Source organism: Juglans regia, chromosome 3, assembly GCF_001411555.2.
Source record: "Juglans regia cultivar Chandler chromosome 3, Walnut 2.0, whole genome shotgun sequence".
NCBI classification, from domain to species: domain Eukaryota; kingdom Viridiplantae; phylum Streptophyta; class Magnoliopsida; order Fagales; family Juglandaceae; genus Juglans; species Juglans regia.
The window spans coordinates 33,945,080-33,965,247 of NC_049903.1; the positions used below are offsets into that span (position 1 = coordinate 33,945,080).

The following is a 20,168-nucleotide window of genomic DNA, read 5'->3' on the forward strand; positions in this document are numbered from 1 at the left end:
TTCATCGCAAATAGTTATTCTCGTCGTAAATAATTCGTCACAAATGTCTGTTTTTCTTGTAGTGATTAATGAGTAGAAAACGCCATGAGAAAGTGAAATTAGTTGATAGCACCATGTCGTCTACACATACACATACACATATATAATATATATATATATATATAATCAGTACCTTCGAGACATTACTTCTATCCATTTGTCTCTTTCGGGAGTGTCGTCCAGCTACAATATGCAAATCTTGACTCAAGTTTTACTGTGAATATATCCCAATGATTACCAAACTCCGGCCACAGAAAGTTATGAAATTTCTTTCGGAAAGCTAAGCATGCATCATGCTTTCAATGAATCTACCTGCAGTCCATAAAAAAGATCGAGAACCACAAAACAAGTACAAGAAAACAACTACTTTTAGATTCCATTATTATTATTTTCAGAAATAAATTACAATATAAGTCTCTGCATGGGTTTGGCGTTGTTAAAATAGATCCTTGGCGTTTAAAAAGTTGAGTCCAAGGAAGGAGATAAATCTCCTTCTACATATTAATTAGTCCTCCCATCCATTTTCGGTGATGATATATAAATATATAGATCATGTGCACATCATCTTTCCTACAATGTTAATATATGTGCTTTATATATATATATATATATATATATGGTGTCATCCTCTGAAATTATCATTTGTCCTAAAAAGTTAAACTTATATGAAGAAATAGATTTAATCATTTATAGTTGTCTTAACACTCTCCCTCATGTGTGGACTAGACTCTTCTTCAATAAGTAGGCCCAAAACGTTGAATATTTAATTAAATCAGATAGAGTGTAGATTCAAAATTCAGATCTATAATATTATGTGAAATCATCACTTATTCAAAAATATAAGTTTATGGAAAATAATAAATTTAATTATTTATATTTATCTTAACACATCACATCACATAATTACAAATTTAAACACTTCAAAAGTATAGTTCAAAATTAAAAAGAAAAACTAAATTGAACAAAAATAATATGACTAGCAAGCTAGCTATCTGGTCCCATGGGTCGGGACATCATGTGGCTATTGGGTGTCACTCACAAGGAAGAGGTCTAGCTTGGATCCCTAGCTCCTGTTATGGCGCGCTATAGTTAGCATTGTCACGAGGCGAGACGGAGTTCCCATTCAAGCCATGTCCGGCCGGCCTCTAATGAGGGGAAGACATATCCCCCAACAATGGGATAAATTACTTTCTACTCTGCCCACCAGGTTTACAGGGGGAACCTGCTGGTAGCTATGCCCACCGCTCGTTTGTTCCCGCTCCCAACACCCGCTTGACGTGGTTGCCACTGAATAAATTAAAAAAATTAAAAACCAAAATTAAAACCTTGTCTTCTTCAACAAATAGAATGAAACCTAGCTAGATTGCCTCCACAGAACAAAACCCAGTCAACATACAATTTCGTCGATCGCCTCCACAGAACAACGAGGAACCTAGCCAATTTCAAGCCTCCACCTTACCCTTCCATCGCCTCCACAGAGAACTTGTGTGGAGATATTCATTTAGAGGATTTGAAAATATCACTATGCTTGTAGGAAGGGCTTTGCCAGAAGATTGAAGAAGAAGTTTGCAAAATGCATTTAGTGAACATGTACTTGGATATTTTTTCCAAAGCAGGTTGTGAATTTATACTTGTGAAAGAGAAACTGGAAGAATGCACATGGCAGCCGGAGCTTTCAACCAAATCCAATGAGTTATTGATGCTTAGGCTGCAGGAAGCTCTGGATGATGTTCATTCTCTTAATGATTACAAAACCACTTTTAGAATCAAATTTACAAAATGTTACCCATGAAAATCATCTTCTCAATCAAAAGATTACTGAATGGGAAGCATTGATAACAGAGCACAAAAGTTATGAGAGTACGTATGAGGCCTACATCGTAGAAAAGTTAGAGTTAGAGAAGATGATTAAGAAAATCATCTTATTTTATTTCGTGATTAAGAAAATATTTTTTAATAATTTTTTTCTTTTACTTTCTAATTAAAGAAGTGTTTTTAATGATATTCTAAATTTATTTTATTTTTAAAGATATTAAAAAAATCTATATAAAAAATTACTGAAAAAAAAACGCATAAAAATATATGAAAACACATGCTATAGCTCTTACCCCAGCGGGAGCTATAGCATCATCCTTTTTTTAATGTTTTAGTACCACGTGGCACGTACTATTCTTTAAACCAATAATCAAAAAGGAAAAAACCCACCCATCATTATGTTACATACATGCACTCATTGTACGAATGTAAAAAATGAATGAATACAATTAATGTATTGTTTAGATAGTGGAAATATTTGATTTAATTTGATTTTATTATTATAATTTTTTTAAATTATTACATAAAATATAATAAATAATTTAATTTTTTTAAATCTTAAAATACTAATACTAATAATAATAATAAATAAATAATATTTTATTTAACTTTTATCTAATCTCAACTTAATATATAAAAAGCAAACTAAGTCTATGGTCATGTTAGAGCTCCTGTATAAATACAGGATCCTGGCCTCGTGTTTTATCTCGCACCAATTATAAAGTGAAAAGCCTACATCTTCTTTCTTCTCTTCTTCACACGAAATCGATCATTAGTCTTTTAGTCATGGCTTCCTATCATTCTACGGCCAGCTCCTTCGTTTCCACTGCCACTAAATTATGCCTTTTATTTTCACTTCTGGTGGGAATGGTTTCTTCTCAGTTATCCTCTAATTTCTATGCAACATCGTGTCCTAAAGCTCTTTTCACCATTAAATCGGGTGTGGACTCTGCAGTGTCGAGCAAGAAACGCATGCATGGGAGCATCCTTGCTTCGCCTTCATTTTCACGGCTGCTTTGTTCAAGTCATCTCTCTCACTTTCTCCTTTTCATTTCCTTTTCTTCTTGATCATCAGTGTCTTATATATATCAGCAAATCTATATCTGCATGTGTTTGCGTGAGGATATATATATATACCGCGTACGTGTGTGTGTGTGTGTGTGTGTTGCATATTGAATTAACATCGATAGGTTAATGATTTCTGGAGATTACCTTACCTTAGGCAGTAATATTTTCAACCATATTTATACAGTTTCACTGTACATACACTGTTACACATCCTCCATAGATGTTAATTAGTCCAACATCGAGTCTTAAATAAAATGTAGCTAGCTAGGTTCGTCATAAATTAATGATGGTACTGCATGCCCATTTTTTGCATTGATTCATTCCTATAAGACAAACATAACAAGAACGCAAACAAGAAATAGTATAATTTCATTAATCTGCATGCCCTCAAGAGACGAATCCTGACTCCGCCCTTGCACGTCTCTATATTCATTGTACTGTCGTGCATTGTTGGTGCGTGTAATTAATGTATTTTGGCACTCTTTACTTTGATCCTATCAAGATTTGAACTTCAGTTTCATGTAGCCACACGTTTAAATGAAGTCATGGAAGTTATGGTCCTTGCGATTCCAACAAAAGAATCATTATGAAATTACACTAATATACTGTGGGATCGTGTCAGTCCCGGGCTCAAGTCGCCCACTTTTGGCAGCCTGCTTGCTAACTTGTTCCATGTATAGCGAAAAACATAAAATTCATATATATATGTCTAATGGCAAATACATATATAATCATAAAGTTGTTTGGACAAAAGAAATTCACATCATGAATATATTAATTTGTTTTATTTTTTCATGAACAGAACCCGGATTTCATTTTGCTAATGGAAGCTGTTGTTAGAGGTTAGATGTGTCAGCATTGGTAATTTGGAGTGAAAAGTGTGAAAAAATCCTATTAATTAAAGAATATATAGGAAGTAGTACATTTCCCCTTAGATTAATCCTCATATTTTGAAAGCATGCATGTGCATTTGTTAGTGTTGTAAGACAGATATACAGTGGCTAGAATTCCTTGTAGTAAGCAAAATAATTAACAAGGTTGAATAAACAGGGGTGCGATGCATCAGTACTGTTGAACGGAACAGAGAAAGCAGCGGGCGCCAATCAATCACTAAGGCGATTTGAAGTAATAGACAGCATCAACTCTGAAGTGGAGAAATTGTGCCCTGGTGTCGTCTCTTGTGCTGATATCTTAGCCGTTTCTGCAAGAGACTCCGTCGTCGCTGTAAGTAGGAAAAAAAAAAACCCCGACTTCATGATGTAAACTACTAGTAAAACTGAATTATAACTACAACACTGACACACATGACTATAATAATCTTTGATCTTTTGGCATCATTTTCCTCATAATATTGAATTGGATTCAGCTGGGTGGGCCTAGTTGGAAAGTTCAATTGGGCAGGAGAGACTCCACAACCTCAAGTTCAAGTTTTTCTGACATTCCTGGTGCACAATTGGATCTTAGTGGCCTTATCAGTGCATTCTCGAAAAAAGGTTTCACTGCCAAAGAAATGGTGGCTCTCTCAGGTTGGCTGGCTCAAGTTATCCTAATGAATCCTTTAAACCCTCTAAATTTTAACTCAAATATCGAAAAATATGAATACAATTTTACTATAATTTCTGCATGTAGGATCTCACACAATTGGTCAAGCCAGGTGCAGAGTCTTTCGGACAAGGATTTGTAATGTAACCAATAACATAGATTCCTCGTTCACAACATCGTTGCAATCGAACTGTCCAAGCACGGGAGGTGACAAGAACCTTTCCCCTCTTGATGCCACCAGCCCAACATCTTTTGACTAGAATAAGAGCATTTTGTATGAACGTTGTTCGTGCTATATATTTTTACATTAGAAAAATGCTACTCTACCTACTTCATTTGTCTCCTTATTTTGACACTTCATATATTTTAATTTCTTTTAATTTTTTTTATTTAATAATTAAGAAAGTGATTATTAGTATATTAATATTTTTTTTAGATTTTTTAAAATATTTTACAAAGATAAAAAAATGTGAATAAAAAAAATAAAAATACAATTTTAAACTGACAGTCAAACTGAACGGTGCTAATCAGGCGGCGCACTCTTTGACATTATAATGTCATTTTGAGACCAACATGCAAGTTGGAGGAAATATCGTTATATCACATGTAAGACTGGTTGAGTGTTAGATTCTAAACTTATTGAGCCTAATTAAAATTACTTGGAGTATTCGAAGGTTATGGGGTTTGCATGCGGACAACAAAAATCCCCATTCCTCGATGTAGACGAGATTTAAGTTTTAACACATGAATGACAATGTTGTCTTCTCACAGTCGAGCTTTAGAAGCCCATTTTGATGACAGACTAGACTAATAGCCCAGGATATGTATCTCTAACCTCATTGCTGGACTCTGCCATCCTAGCTAGCAAAATAAAGTTGTTAGAAAACATGTTGGACCTTATTTTAATTGAGTAAACAGCAGGCCAAGAGCCCGGCCCTATTAAATTCTATTCTCTTTTTCTTTTCTTTTTCAAAAATAAAAAATAAATCAACAATTACTGGTTTATATAATGATAATTAATTACAAAAGGACCCCTACGAAACTATTTGAGACCTGTCTAACTGTTTCACTGAATTAGATTTATACACAAGAGAAGGAATATTCCTTTCATTACAGAATGCATAATGGAACAATAAGAATGCGACACGTATGATAACAGAAAATGTTCTAGTCTTATCTATTTTTGTTGTAGACTCAGTGAGGTGCTCTCGGTGTTGCGGTGGTGTCGTCGAGCCACCTTTTCGGTGGCTCTAGCAGAACTCAAGCTGCTATTACTAATACATCTCAACTCACAATGCTCAAAACGTCATACAATGGAACCATCAATCTTGAGACACGAGGCGTGCCATGCATGTGCTCCGATGATGTCGCCACAATTAAGAAAAATAATTTCGAAAATCTTGTTCCGATGATCTTTATAATCGCCAGAAATACTTTGTTCCGACGATTTTAATGCCAGAAAAAAGTCTTTTCCAACGACGTATATATTCGAGAAATGTGTTGTTTTTTTTTTTACTATTTTTTTTTTTTAAATTTACTGCACAGAGTGTAGCCAATATTGGCAATTTGTAGTGAAAATGTATTTTCTACCTGCACTAGTGCTTAGCATTATCTATCAATTTGTTGTAACCCAATTATGCTAAGATGGTTTAAATACTATGCGGGTATAACCCTTACTTGACACTTGCATGTTTTCACTATCCCTAGTGATAGCTTAGTGGGCTAGGATATTTTATTCCTCCACAGATTGTATAAATAATCATAAAAAAAGCTATACATGCATCATTACCTAAATAATCATAAAAAAAAGCATCATTACCTAAATAATCATAAAAAAAAACTATGCGTGCATCATTACCCTTATCTGTTTTATTGTACTATATATAAATAAATATATATATATATATATATTTAGTTATGTAGTTCAATTTTATTATTGACTATAATCCAATCTCGATTGGATATTTTGAAAAGTGCCAATGTACCTGTTGAATGTGTTTATAATGGCTATATATGAATATTGCTTATCTATTTTAAGAATTTTTTTTCGTAAATGTAGTTATGAAAATGTACGATCAATTAAAAGTTGAATGATTGGTTTATTAATTAGCATGATATATTATATGTGAATGGTTTACGCAAACCATTTATTTAACGGATCATAGACTTTAAATTAAAATTGAGCCATATATATAAATATTTACTCTATTATAATAAGTGGCTATCTAACTATGAATAGTAATTTTTGTTTTTTTTTCCGTTAACTTTTCTTACTTTTCCGTTAATTCCGTTAAGTCATGTTTTATCAAAAAGCCCTTAAAATCCTTAACCATTTAACGTGTAGCTCCCTTGTAGAATTTAATGAAGGATCATGTTTTACCAAAAGACTCTTAATGGCCCTGCGACGCACATGAATTGACGTATATTTTTCATATCCTTTTTGTTCTGACAGTTTACTCATTTTTCTTTCTTTTTGTTTCAATTTTTTTAAATAAAAAATTAAAAATATTTTATTATTATATAGAGAGTAAATAGATAATCCAATATGGATGCAGACCAATACTCATACTTTACTGAAGTTTAGATTTTTTATGTTTAATATTATTTTTTATCTTTCTTTAACCTTGTATTTTCTTTTCTCAGACAAATAAGTTACTGATTTTTTTACTTTTTTTTTTTATTTAAATCATTATGTCAGTTGCACTCTTGGGCTAACGCACCCGGGACCGTTCCTTAGTGTATATATATATATATATATATAAATATATATATTGTTCATTTATAATTTGATATATCACAAAACTAACCCATAACTCCAAATTTCCACCACTATCTATTATTGTGCCTAATCCCAAGAGGTGGTCTAGCAATCTTGAGTTCCAAACCCTGCATTCATACTCTTGAAACCGTTGGACTAAAAAATTTTCTCATTGAATTATTCTCATACTATTGTAACTATTATATTAGGAAATTTTCTCTTTCAATTATTCGAAATGTACTTGCAGAGATTTCTTTGTCAAGGACTTGTGCATTCCAAATTTTGTCAAGACAATCACAAACACTATGATATTCATGTATGATCTTTCAATTTGAAATATTTTTAATTACTTAATGCTTGATCTAATTTTTGTGGCATCATACATGTTTTTCATTCGACTATCTCTTCCCCCCTCCCCCTTTGGCCACCCCTGTTGTAATACTTTGAATGAACTAAGTTCGCACCATATATAGGTGTCTTGAATATACAATTAATCTTGTCCATGTAATATTCATCATGACCTATATATAGCGAGTGTCTGTTGTGTTGAAGAAATACCTTCTCTATATTTTCATTATATGTCGCTTCAAATACAATTGGTCCCTTTATATACAAGCTGAAAGAATATTTTCTACAAGGAATAGAATCTTTTAGATCTAAATATAGGTTGTTACTGAGGGAGCACACTGCTCATGTAGCAAGGACGCATGCAGCAGGTGCATGTGTAGAAGGTTGTTACGTGATGGCACTCGGGTGCTTTGGCTGTGAGCTATATTTTGGTGTAGAGTCAATATTGCCCTTAACATCCCCCTTTAAGTCAAGCGGCAAGTGCTGGAGGCGCAAACTTGAACACAGAGTAGTAAACCGTGCAGATGAAAGTGGTTTTGTTAGAGTATCAGCAAGCTAATCTTTTCTTGAGATGAATGCTATATTCAGAGATTTATTTAGTACCCGGTCACATACAAAATGAAAATCGATCTCGACATGCTTCGTTCTTGCATGAAAGACCAGATTTGATGAAAGGTAAATAGCGTCAATGTTGTCACAACATATCAAAGGAGCTTGAGATAAATTAACATCGAGGTCTCGGCAAAGGTGCTGAATCCAAATGACTTCAGCAGTTGCATTGAACTCTGCCTCAGTGGAGGAACGGGCGATCATGGGTTGCTTCTTTGAAGACCAAAAGATCAAGTTGTTGCCGAAAAAGACACAAAAACCACTAGTAGAACGCCGATCATCGGGACACCCCGCCTAATCGACGTCGGAAAAAGAAGTGATATTAAAGGTTGAAGAATGAGAAAGTTGAAGACCAACTGTGAAGGTGTGTTTAAGATATCGTAAGATACGCTTCACTACTTGCTAGTGGGGTACACGAGGGGCATGCATGTATTGACATACTTTGTTCACTGCGAAAGCAAGATCGAGATGTGTAAATGAAAGATATTGCAATGAGCCAACCGTGCTTCAGTACAAAGTGGGGTCTTCAAATAGGTTACCAGTGAAAGCACTCAGTTTTTTAGATGAGGCCATTAGAGTCTTTACTAGTTTGGCAAGATGCATATTGGTCCTTACAAGCAGGTTTGTGATGTATTTTTGCCGAGTTAAAAGCAGACCATTGGAATTAGAAGTGGCTTCAACACCGAGAAAGAAGCTTAACTTGTCGAGATCAGTGATAGGGAAGTCAGTGCGCAATGCTATTATAAGCTTAGGAATTTGTTGAAGTGATGCGCCTGTGACTAAGAGGTTATCAACGTACACTAACATAATGGTGGTGTTGAACTTGGTTGATCTTAAAAGCAAGGAAGGATTGGCTAATGAAATATTGAAGCCAAGATAGATTAACCGACACTCCAGCTAATCTGGAGTACCTTGCACGAGGCGATTATCGAAGGCCACAGATGGCTTTATGCAACTTGCAAACATGAAAGGGAAACTAGGAGTGAGAAAATCTTGGCGGTTGGGCCATGAACACAATTCCATGCAATGGATCGTAAAAAAATGCATTTTACACGTCATATTGATGAATAGGCCACTAGTGAGACACAACAAGAGCAAGAACAAACAGAACGGTAGTAGCTTTCACAACTAGGTTGAATGTCTTCTCAAAGTCGATACCAGATTGTTAGAGAAAACCTTTAGCTACGAGACCCACTTACAGGTAACGATATTTGAGGCTTGAGAGGATGGAACTAAGGACCAAGTGTGGTTTGTAAGCAGAGCGTTGAATTCCTTGGCTATGGCCTCACGCCATTTAGGATATTTTTTAACAACCGTGTAGCTTGAAGGTGTTTTGGGAATAGAGTGGGTGTCACTAGTAAGAGCTTGGGGAAGAGGCCATTTAACTGTTCCATCTGTAAGTTTTCGAGGCCGAAAAGAACCAGTAAGAGACCTCGTCACCATTGAATGTGCAGGTTGCTAAAGAACTGGTGATGGTGTGCTCTGCGTGTTTGGTGATGGTGAGGAAGACGATGAAAGAGGTGGGCCCGAAATTGAAGAAGGAGAGGAAGTAGCGTGGTTTAAATTAAAGTGTGGTAAGGCCTCGTGAGTAGGTAATGAAATGGGCTGAGATTTTGGTAATTGAGAAAATAGAAGAGAAGATTCGTTAAAGTGGACATCGTTGGATGTGTAAGAGCGGCCTGTGGGAATATGGTAGCAAGTAAAGCCTTTGTGGGCTGGACTAAGGCTCAGATATACACATTCTAGGGAGCGATAGGAAAATTTATGGGCATTGTATGGAGCTGTGAGTGGCTAGCAAGCAGAGCCAAATACCTTTAAAGATTTATAATCGAGATGAGTCTGATGAAGGAGAAAATAAGGAGAGGAATGTTGAAGAGACGGAGATAGCAAAATGTTGATCAAATATACAGCATGGATAAAAGCTTGTGGCCAAAATTTAAATGGAACTAATGCATGAGCAAGGAGGGATAAACCTGTGTCTACAATGTGGTGATGTTTCTTTTCAACAATACCGTTTTGTGTATGATTATGTGGGCAAGTTACTCGATGAATGATGCCACAGGATTATGAAAATTGAGAGAAGGGTCTAAATTCATCCACTCCATTCCGATTGGAATTGATAATTTTAGTTTGAAATTGAAGTTCAACTTGTGATTAACTTGACAAAAGTATCAAATGCTTGAGATTTTGTTTGAAGGGGGAACAACCAAGTATAGCAAGAGTAATCATCCACAAAACTAATATAAAATAGATATCTATCGAAAGATACATGAGGGGAAGGTCCCCATAAATCTGAGAAAATTAATTGAAAATGTGCGGTTGATTTGTGAGGCTTTGAATGAGCAGGTTTCTTTTGGGATTTGGCCTTAGCGCATGCATCACAAAAGGATGGAATTATTGCAAGATCATACGGAAGATTGTATTGCTTGAGAATTGAACGAACAAGTTTGAGAGAAGAGTGTCCAAGCTGAGAGTGCCAAGTTGTAACTGAGAAAGAGGTAGTCAGAGCTGATGAAGGTGGTGTGTAGGCTTGATTAAACCGATATATGCAAGTGAGAGGAGAGTGCCCTTGACGATTGCATACCTGACAAATTAAACGGTTGTCAGTGGACCTAGGAGAAGTGATACCAATATTACCTGTAGGAGCACCATGACCCTAAAATTTTTGCAACCACCATGGCCTCTAAAGTTGTTATGATCCCAACAAGAGCCTCATCCACGCTGGGTAGGTTGATTTTTGGCTATGAAATGTGCAGATGCCTTAGTTAGAAAAGTTGTAGTATCAGAATGATGTTGGAAACGAGTTTCATGCATCAGTAGGTGACCGAGCAGTTCATCAAAAGAGATAGGCTCAAGGCAAGTAGTTACCGAGGACACCAAAGCATCGTAGTCAGGCCCGAGCCTAGCAAGAAGATATGGAACAAACTTTGCAGAAGGCAAAGGACGTCCCACAGCAACCATGGTGTCAACCAATGCTGGCTCGACGAAAATATACTAAGATAGAGTCTCCCCTTTCTTTAGAGAGGCAAGTTGGAGCTAGGTTTGAAGAACTCGTGCTTACGAAACCGAAGCATAGGTTGACTCAAGGGAGAGTCATACATCTTGGGCAGAGGCACAACCGACAACCTGAGCTATGAGAGGCTCTAAAAGAGAAGAAATGAGAGCTGACATAACAAGTTGGTCTTGCTGCAGCCAACTGTCATAGGTTGGGTTGGGTGTAGAATCATCGAGCACAGGTTTGGGAGGTGGGTAGGAGTCATCGATGTACTGGTAGAGTCTTAGACCATGAAGGTAAGGAACTAATTGCACTTTCTATGGTAAGTAATTTTCAGGTGTGAGTTTGACAGAAATGGTATGGGAGAAATTAGGGTGATGTAGGGTGGGAGGTGAGGAGGGACAAGCCATGGATGTTAATCCTTTGTGGCTCTGTATGCCATGTTGAAGAAATACTTTCTCTATATTTTCATTATATGTTGTTTCGAATACATTAGTTGGTCATTTTATATACAAGCTAAAAGAATATTTTCTACAAGGAATAGAATCTTCTATATCTAAATATAGGTTGTTACAGAGGGAGCACGTTGCTCATGCAGTAGGGACGCATGCAACAAGTGCACATGTAGAAGGTTGTTATGTGATAGCACTCAGGTGCTTTGGCTGTGAGCTGTATTTTGGTGTAAAGTCAATATTGCCCTTAACATGCTAAGACCGTGCGTTGTACTATTCATGATTTGTATATTCTAAACAAAATTTTCATTACAATATTTCTCCATGCATAAAAGTTCAATGATAAGGTTGTGTTTTGTAAGTAACTACTTCACTTAGCAACTGTCGACAAGCAATGCACTACTATTTATAAATTATTTTTTCACTGCTATTCATAGATAATTTGAGATTACCTCAATATCTAATTATAAAAATTAATGGCATGCCATTGTAACTGGAATAGGATGATCTTCATTTCACTTGAAAGGAATAGTATTCATCTAATATAAATTATAAAATTATATTTTTATCCTTTTACATTATGCTGACAAGTGAAATGATCAAAATAATCCATATTTTACACTAAATAAATACTATCCATTTCAAATGAAATAGAGAGGATCATTGTCCCATGCATATAAACTATTTCTGTGGTTAAAGGGATCCGTTTGGATGTTAAGAGCTAGTATCTCAAATCATCTATAAATAATAATAAAATAGTTTATGAATATTAATGAATAATTTATAAATAGTTGGTAATTTAATTAGTTCCCAAAGGACCTCTACTCGGCTCACTTTAGCGTGTTTAATTGATGCATGGATATAAACTTGCATGATGGGGTTGGAGTCAATGAGCAAGACAAAATATATAAAAGTAGCTCGATTCACACGTTCAAAGTCAAAAAAGGCAAGAGAGGCCGGTATATATGTATATAGAGATCAATAATAGAGGAGAAGTGGGTCACACTCCAAAGTAGCGCGTACAAGCAAATCATGATATTTTTGGCCAAATATTTATTATTATTTGAGGAATGATATTTTTTTTTTTTATCCGGTCTATATATATAATAAATTGTTATCTTTAATTTGATATGTCAAATTTTATAAAAGTGATTTATATATTTTCCACTTAAATAGACACTCATGTAAATTACAATTTTAATCGAGGATAATATAAGAATATTAATATGAAGAAGGAAATTTCTCCTATTATTTTTAATTAAGATCCTTTTCTAACTATTAAAATTCTACGTATCATATAGGCATATCTTTAAGCGGAATTAAGGACAAGGAAACATGGCAGTTATCAAGTAGCTAGCACCGCCATATAATGATCTCGGTTTTAATCAATAATTTATTTCTTTGCCATCTAAGTTTGAATATATGTCCCTTGCTGACTATTGAAAATTAATAATACTGTTTAAATGCCTTTATATATGATCTACTAATTAATTTTGATTCGCTTTCATGATTTGACAACTTATACATACAGTTAATATATATATGTATCACGGATTAATAGTAACGTACGTAAATGAAGTCAAAGAGCTCGTGAACAATCGGATACTTATAATTAATTAATTTGCTGATTATGCAAATTTTGTAACAAATTAAATTAAGCTCGTCATAATTTAATGTTTTGTAGAGTTCGATATTCACAAGTAATCCCAAAAATTAACATTTTTAAATTTTTATCAATTTTTTCATGATGACTGATCAGAGATCATATCATTAATATATATATATATATATATATATTATATACGTAACGTTGATTTGGAACGATAATAAATATATTTGGACCGATCATAAATATATAGAAAAGGATATATATCTATATATGTAATAATTATCATATATATATATATATGCGCCATACATGAATTTGACAAGCATTAATTATCAGTGAGTGACAATTAACCAAACTATCGGCTTTATCCCTCTGGCATTTTCTGATGAGTACGCACCTTTCCAATCTGCATGTGGTCCGTGCAGCTAGCTAAACCACGCACAAAAATTATATATCTTCCTTTGACAAATACAACCCACATTTGAATTAGTAATAGATCGAGCCTAGATCAAGAGAGGTGGGTTTCTGTGATATTGTAAAAACCAGAATTTAATGGGGCCACTAGCTAGCTAGCTACTTGAAGACATATTATAATAGGCTGCTTGTGGGTCAACATATATGCACCAATATATATATATATATATATATATATATATATGAAGACATATTATAGGCTGCTTGTGGTGTTAAGTTTGTGTAGCTTGATTTTGTTGGTGTATCAGTTTGATTTGATGATCCGATCCGATAATGATGTGCAGAGATCTCACTCTTAGTATGCTCGCGTGAATAATGCAGAAAAATTAAAATTAGAGTTTCCGTCGTGTGACACTATATACATAATGAATAGTTTAGTATGCCCTGCGTGTTCTAATTAGTGAGATTTCACCTCAAAGTATATTTATTTATTCTTCAATATAATAAAATCATATGCAGTTCTGTAGACGTATGCATGCACGTTGCCGAATTACATTAGTCTTGTATAGTGTGATTGATTTGCTTGTGTTTATTTTCACTTGCTTAATGTCCCTGTGTTTTCACAACACGTAGAAATTCTCCTTCCTAGCTACTCTGCATGGATGCATGCCTGGTTATCATGTAGTACTTATGTATGTATGTATGTATGTATGTTCATTTCACATTTGTCCCCAATGAAAACATGACCCGATAATCCCCGGCCAAGAATTATACGTATTAATTGACGAAAACAAGAAATTCAAAAGGCCGGTGGGAAGCCAAGCAACTTGAGTAAGACATGACCTGACTAATCACATTGTCATAATGTAATTGGTTTATACGTCTTTCTCAACATTAATTAATAATATTGTCGATATTTGACTAGATGGATTTTGGCCATGCATGCTAAACTACGTACTTTTCCAAGCAGTTTAAACAAAGTGGGGAAAAACTAACAGGTGAAAGCTGCTAGCGCAAAGTAATTTATAACTATATATATATAAAATGTGATGGGTTTACTTAAATGAGACTACTAGTAGTACTGCAGGTCTCTTTCGATACATGATCGATGATCATCTATTGAGATTTTGTTTGTGCTCGCTTCCTACTCAAATGAACGAGTAAAAACATGACACCTACATACCAAGTACTAGTTACAGGGCCGGCTCTCCCATAAGGCGAGTTAGGCAGTCGCCTAAGGCCCCGTAGTGAGAGAAGGCCTCAAAAAATATTAAAAAAGTAAATAAGTAAAAAAAAAATATATATTTATTCTAAATAAAAAAATTAAAAACTCATCTAAAATAATAGCTATAATTTAATGGTTTTAATCTACTTCTAGGAAATCCCAAAAAATCCAACGGAACTCAAAAACTTTGCTTTTATAGATGAAATTAACAAATTTTTTTTCATACCTCTAAGCTTTTGTATTTCACTCTCCATTCTCTAACCTCTGTGTTGCGTCTATGCCCATCTTCCTCGTATGCATTGGCAACCTCTCTGGCTCTTCGCACCGTCAAATGTTGAAGAACTCTGCTGTGTAGTCTACATTTTAAAAGGTAAACTAAGCTGCAACTTGCCGTTTCACGTTTGTTATTTTGTATAAAGTGAGTGAGTGTTTTATCTGTATTATATACCATATATGCGGTGAATAACAGAATAAGCCTGTGAATATATGTGGCAATAAAACAGCCACGTCCATGTTACTATTTGAATTCTCAGAAGAAATTTCCAGAACATGGGACCATGTCCCCTGCTTTTTTTTTTTTTTTTTTCCTTCAATTAATTGATACTTTACAATTTGCATGCAGCATGGCCCATGGGCCACGACACCTATCACCTATGCATCACTTTTCAAACTCTTTTTCTTTTTCTTTTTATGTTTTTTAGTTTATAATTTATTTGTTGATTTTAGATATTAACAATAAGATATTTGATTTTATTATGCAGATTAACAATTTTATATAAAAGTGAAGATCATTTGTTATATAAAAGTGGATCTCGTTTGCTAAATCAGGTTCTATTGTTTTATATTAATATTTATTTTTTTTAGACTATTCATAATCATAATAAGTTTTATATAGTGGATATTGTTCTTTTCTAATAGAAAATATGTCTAATAGAAAATATGCATCTGGATATGAAAAGCTTAAAAAAAAGAGAAGAATAGAAAAATTGATTGAATCTCAAAAAGGATCTTTAAATAAATTTGTTACTACTAATAAACAAAATATAGTAGAAAATTTAGGTGAAACATTTGTAAATGATCAAGAAACACACCAAATAGGACCACAAGATGACAAAATAAATCAAGAAATACAACAAAAGGAATATGGAGATAATGAAACAACACAACAAACCCAACAAAAGGGATATGAGGATAGTACTCAAACATGTACTGCTACAATTATTGATGGAGAATTTGGGAAAAGTACAGAAGAAAATAAAAATACCGAGGACATATCTGATTCTATTCCTTCAAATATTTATGACCCAGCTCAATGGAAATACGTTGATACAAAATTCAGAGATTTATTAGTAGAAAAGGGTCCAATTAGATATAGCGATATAAACTTTCCTAAGGATGAGAACTCTAGACATTTTTCTACTACATATTATATACGAAACTTATCAAATGGGGAGAAACATGATAGAAAATTGCTAGTATATTCAAAAGACTTGAATAGAGTATTTTGCTTTTGTTGCAAGTTGTTTAATTCAAAACTTAGTATAAGCCAACTAGCTAATGAAGGAACCGATGATTGGAAAAATCTTAGTGCTAAGCTTAAAAGCCATGAAACAACCAATGAACATATTACTAACATTACTGCTTGGCTTGATTTAGAAATGAGATTGTTAAGAAATAAAACGATTGACAAAAAAATCCAAGAACAAATTAAAAAAGAAAAAGATCATTGGAAAAAAGTGTTAATGAGAATTGTTGCTGTAGTAAAAACCCTTGGTAAAAATAATTTACCATTTCGAGGACAAAATGAAAAGGTTTACCAAGAAAATAATGGAAATTTTTTAAGTTTAATTGAAATGATTTCTGAGTTTGATCCAGTAATGCAAGAACACATTCGACGTATTCAAGATGGTGAAATTCATAATCATTATCTTGGGCATAATATACAAAATGAATTAATACACTTGCTAGCAACTGAAATTAAAAACCATATTATTAAAAAAATAAAGGAAGCAAAATATTTTTCAATTATACTTGATTGTACCCCAGATGCAAGTCATCAAGAACAAATGTCTCTCATACTAAGATGTGTTAATATTTCAACAAGCCCAATAAAAATAGATGAACATTTTTTAGAATTTATTAAAGTAGATGATACAAGTGGAAAAGGTATTTTCAATGAATTATTAGATGCAATAAAAAGTCTTGAACTTGATATTAATAATGTTCGAGGACAAGGTTATGATAATGGGTCTAATATGAAAGGAAAAGAGCAAGGGGTGCAAAGAAGATTGCTTGATATAAACTCCAAAGCATTTTACACGCCATGTGGTTGTCATAATCTTAATCTTGTTATATGTGACATGGCTAATTCTTGTCCTAAAGCTATATCATTTTTTGGAATAGTCCAACGTATTTATTCTTTGTTTTCTTCATCAACAAAGCGATGGAAAATTTTACAAGATAATGTGTCAATTCTAACTCTTAAGCGACTATCACAAACACGTTGGGAAAGTCGAATTGAAAGTATCAAAGCAATAAAATTCCAAATTCCACAAATAAGAGAAGTTTTATTGCAACTAGCAAAAATAACTGAAGATCCTAAAATAAAAAGTGAAGCTAATTGTTTAGTATCATATGAAATTGAAAACTTTGAATTCATATTAGGCATGACCATATGGTATGATATATTATTTGCGGTCAATACTGTAAGTAAAAGTATGCAATCTAAAGATATGCATATAGATGTTGCCATTGATCAGTTAAAAGGTCTTATTTCTTTTTTTCAAGATTATAGAGAAAATGGATTTAAATCTGCTATGATTTCATCGAAAGAGATTGCAATTAATATGGAAATAGAACCTGTATTTAGAACAAAACGAATAATTCATAGAAAAAAACAGTTTGATGAAAATGTCAATGAGGAGATAACACAATCTGCTGAAGAATCTTTTAGAATTAATTATTTCTTATTTATAGTAGATCAAGCAATTTCTTCAATTCAAAATAGGTTTGAACAATTTCAAATATATGAAAATATTTTTGGTTTTCTATTTGATATAAATAAATTGAAATCACTTGACGATGGTAGTTTGCAAAAAAATTGTTTTAGTCTTGAAAGCTTTTTGAAATATGATATTGATGGTTTAGATTTATTTTCTGAACTAAAAGTTTTAAAAGAAATTTTACCAGTAGTAAAAAGCACTCCTATTAATATATTAAATTAAATAAAAAGACTTGATTCTTTTCCAAATGCATGTATCGCTTACATAATTTTATTGACAATACCTATTACTGTTGCTTCTGCAGAAAGAAGTTTTTCAGAATTAAAATTAATAAAATCTTATTTAAGATCAACAATGTTGCAGGAAAGATTAAATGGACTAGCCATATTATCAATTGAAAAGGAGATATTAGAAAAACTTGAATATAAAAATTTAATTAGTAATTTTGCATCTCAAAAAGCAAGAAGAATAATTTTTAAATAAAAATATATTTAAATATAAGGTAATTAATTTGATATAAGAAAAAGGTCCAATTTTAACTTATCGCCTTAGGCCTCAAAATCTATTGAGCCGGCCCTGACTAGTTAGTTCCATTGTGACAGCAAATTAAAACTAAAAATATCATGTTACAACGAAGCATTAATTAATACAGATAAGTCCACGGTCGTTTTCATTTTGTTTGTAGAAATTAATGCTTGCTTGCAAGTGTAATGTCAAAGGGTACTGGCATTCTTAAATAGAGATTAGTGATAATATATATGGGTATATACTCATTGATCGATTTGAATCCCCAGCTCGTTCCATGCATGCATCAAATTTATCAAGTCATGATCATCATCAATCTACTTGGAACACGTACAGTACTACTGTATAACTAGTTAGCTATACAATATATATTTATATATATATATATATATATATATTAAGGGCACTTAAATTTTGCAAATGAATATATAAATGATATGCCTACAAAAAAAAAAAAAAAAGAATATATAAATGATATATTGACCAGCTTTCCGTTCTCTCTCTCTCTCTCTCTCTCAATTTTATATTTTTATTTTTATTTATAACTTAGCAAGGAAAAATAATATTTCAAGGAAAGGTCGCGCGCAATCAACGCTGCGAATAAAATGGTTTTTAGCCAGTGATGAGTAAACCAGTTTATATAATATATACATATATTAATTTGATCATGGAAAAAACGAAGTACCACTCTCACCACCAAGAAATTCAGACACGAAACCAGCTTTAACCTTAATGTCGTGTCGTTTCTGTCCCATGCAAACACATGATTAATTAGTACTGTATGGGCCGGAATGTTTCTAATGGCATGTGAGGTGCAGGGAAGATTCATCATATATAGCAATATCATATACTATATTTACAATAGAAATTTACAATAGAAATTATTTTCTTTATGTAGATCTTTATGTAGATCTACATAAAGAAAATAATTAAAAAAAAGAGTAATAATTTATAAACAGGCCCTATATATTACTTCTTATTTTATATAGCAATATGATCTATTTCACATTAAAATTAGGAACTTTAATTTACAATATCATATACTATAATACCATATATATATCAAAACCTACTTAAGGATTTTATTTTATTTTCCTAATTAGTCGCGCGAGTACTAAAATTTATATATCTTATTTTATATACAGTTTGAAGACGGATTATAAATAGTTCTGTTGATTGGATATCCGACAAACAATATATATTATTTAGCTATCTATCTCGACAAACACTGCCTTGGCCCAGTCGTACCTAAATTCATGATCTTTTTCTACGCCGACGCGTTTTTTTCCCAACCTAGCTAGCTAATAAAGCATATGGAATCATGGATTAATTAACTTGATGGAACAGTAATATTGAAACTAATCACAAAGTAGATAACACAGTGAAAGTGACAAGCGCCGAGTCATCTATCCTACGTTCTTCGATAGCTCGCGCCATATCAATTTCTCTTTTGGGAATTCCATTGGCCAGCCAATTGTGCATGCATTAATTAAATTAAATTAATTTAATTTAATTTACTTGAAATTACTAAGAATCTTTTGAGCAATTGAATATAAAAAAAAAAAAAAATTGACAATTAAGTTTAACGGTTCTTTTAATAATTTATAGGACAATATAGACTAATTTGTACATGCATGGAACTCGCTAGCTAATTAATTTATTGTTTAAACCAATAATTTAGAAGTTGAATTATACCCCGAATGGATACGGCCTCCTAGCTTATATATTTACGCAAATATTTATGCTGTTTTTATTATTATTATTCTG

At 33.2% G+C, this 20,168-nt stretch overlaps 1 pseudogene; it reads left to right on the forward strand.

Moving 5' to 3' along the window:
• Positions 1 to 2,640: 2,640 nt before the first annotated feature.
• LOC108991043 lies at positions 2,641 to 4,724 on the forward strand (annotated as a pseudogene).
• Positions 4,725 to 20,168: the final 15,444 nt, after the last annotated feature.